Below are 2,948 nucleotides of genomic sequence, written 5' to 3'. Positions count from 1 at the left end.
AAGACTTTATGATGAAACAAGAGTTAGAGAGCATTATAAAATGCAAAATGGACAATTTTGATTACATTAAGTTGAAAAGCTTCTGTACAAATAAAGCCAATGTCACCAAGATTAAGAGGGAAGTGGAAAATTGGGAAAGAATCTTTACAACCAATGTCTCTGATAAAGGCCTCATTTCTAAAATATACAAAGAATTGAGTCAAATCTATAAGAATACAAGCCACACTCCCACTGATAAATGGTCAAAGGATATGAACAGGCACTTCTCAGAAGATGAAATTAAAGACATCTATAAGCATATGAAAAAATGTTCTAACTCACTAGTGATTAGAGAAATGTAAATCAAAACAACTCTGAGGTACCACATCTCACAGGCCAGATTGGCTAAGATGACAAAACAGGAAAATGACAAATGCTGGAGAGGATGTGGAAAAATTGAAACACTAATACATTGTTGGTGGAGTTGTGAACTGATCCAGTCTTTCTGGAGAGCAATCTGGAACTATGCCCAAAGGACTATAAATAAGTGCATACCCTTTGACCCAGCAATACCACTCCTAGGGTTATATCCCAAAGAGATCATAGAAATGGGAGAAAGACCCATATGTACAAAAATGTTTATAGCGGCTCTTTTTGTGGTGGCAAAGAATTGGAAATCAAGGGGATGCCCATCAATTGGGGAATGGCTGAACAAGTTGTGGTATATGAATGTAATGGAATACTACTGTGCTATAAGAAATGAGGAGCAGACAGACTTCACAATAACTTGGAGAGACTTGCATAAACAGATGCTGAGCGAGAAGAGCAGAACCAGAAGAAATCTCTACACAACCATAGCCACAACGTATGTGTGACAATAACGTCAATAGACTGGGTCCCTCTCAGCAATGTAAGGTTATAAGACAACTCCAAAAGACTTATGATTGAAAGAGATACCCAGAGAAAGAGATGCAGAGTCTGAATGCAGAGTGAAACAAACTACTTGCTCTCTTTCTTTTTCTTGTTTCGTTGTGTTTCCTCTTTCCAATGGATCATTCCATCAGTTATAATCCTTCTGTACAACCTAATGATTAATGTGAAGATATTTGTAGATCCTATATTCGAGTGCATGCCACCATGATGGGGGGGGAGGAGAGGAAGGGGAAGAAAAAATGAAATTCAAGGGACTGTGGAACTGAATGTTGTGAAATAAAAGTAAATAAATAAACAACTACAACAAAAAAGAATATGCAAATTTAAATCCTAGCTCTAACACTTTCCACATATGTGGTGTTAGATAAGTCACCTCTGGACCTCAGTTTCCTTAGCTGCAAAATGAGGAGGTTGGATCAGATGACCTCAGAGATCTTTTCTAGCTCTGAATCTATGATCCTCTCATCCCAAATACAAAACAGATAAATGATAGTTAGGGAGGATAATCATTATCAGGGGAGAGAGAATGAGACAGCTAGTGTACCACTGGGTATACATTTACATGTACCTGTGCAGCCCTTGAGATTGGCAAACTGAACCCAAACTATTTTTCAAATGTATCTAGCTCAGTTCCATTGACCCAGTAATAAACTCAAATAGGCAGAAACCTAGGCCTCGACCCCCTCAACCTTGTGATTTTCTCATTTTCACATTGCTTCTGACTCTGGTTCTTTCCAGATCAGTGACCTGTGCCCTGCTTCATGGACGTGGCCTGTTGGACTGCATTCCCAACCACCATCCATCCATCCTGATATCCATTCCCCTATTAGTCACTCCCACCTTGCTCTCCCAAGATCAGGGATTTCAATCAGCACCACAGATCCTGCTGAATTAACACTATTTTCTGCCTCCATAAGAGTTCTCTAAAAAATGAAAAAGAAAGTTGAACAAGTTTTCTTCCCCTAGTTTAATTCCTATATTTTGTGACAAGTGCCTCTCCCAAATGAGAGCTTTTGTGATTAATCAAAGCCAGTGCTATGAAAAGGAAAAAGAGAAGCTTCATCTCAAAATGACATATGTAAATGAAATGTATTGAAAAATATTCTTTGCGACTGAGACAAAGACCTCCAGAGAGCTTGGTAATGAGGGAATGCCACAAACCTTTGGGTCTGTGTCATATCAACTCATGGGGAATATGGAGCAACTAAGGATGGATTCTCAGCTTTTCCCCTTTATGTAAGAAAGACCCATCTCTGATGTGTGTCAATTTTCTAAGATTGCCAGAGCTTCTAAGGAAGTAATTAGTAGGGAGAAAGGTATTAGCTGTTGCCTCTGCTCCTAGGTGTTTTTGGATTTTTGATTGAAAAGGTAAAGGAAAGAGAAAAGAAAGTGCAAAGTCTGACCCAATGGCTGACCTTACAGAAGTGTTGGGCCTGTTCTGTTATCCTTGGCTGATTTATGAAAAACTTTCCCTGAACTCAGGGGCTCATCCCTCATCCTAGTGGCCAGTATCTCATAACTGTCCAAATGGCAAAACAAAGAATAAAGATTCCAATAAGCATGGTCTAGTTTAAATTTCTAATTTAACTCTTAAATATTCTGAACCAGACTCTAACCTGAACCATGTAATAGCTACAGTAAATAGGTTAATATTCATTCATTTCCTTTTGTTAGGCATTTTATATAATCAGTTCTGCTATAACATATGCATTCCCAACATGCAATGCACTATGTAAAATCACATTTATGGGGGAAATGGGATTAGGGACACAACACTCAAAAACTGATTGGAGTTGTAGGCTGCTCAGGCACCCCTCTCCTGTAGCTGTTGACTTTGCCAGCCCACCCCACCCTACCCAGGAGTAGCCCTAAGAGTAGCCTAAGGCCATGGATGCTGCCCCATTTATTGTAGTATTTGTGTCTTTATGTATTTATATTTTTTTTTTTTTGCTTTTTGGAGGGCAATTGGGGTTAAGTAACTTGCCCAAGGTGTGTGTGTGTGTGTGTGTGTGTGTGTGTGTGTGTGTGTGTGTGTG

This window comes from Petaurus breviceps, unplaced genomic scaffold (genome assembly GCF_028583685.1).
Source record: "Petaurus breviceps papuanus isolate PSGF00001 unplaced genomic scaffold, PetGlider_PUasm1.0 178, whole genome shotgun sequence".
Classification (NCBI taxonomy): domain Eukaryota; kingdom Metazoa; phylum Chordata; class Mammalia; order Diprotodontia; family Petauridae; genus Petaurus; species Petaurus breviceps.
Note: the sequence above shows the minus strand (reverse complement) of the source record.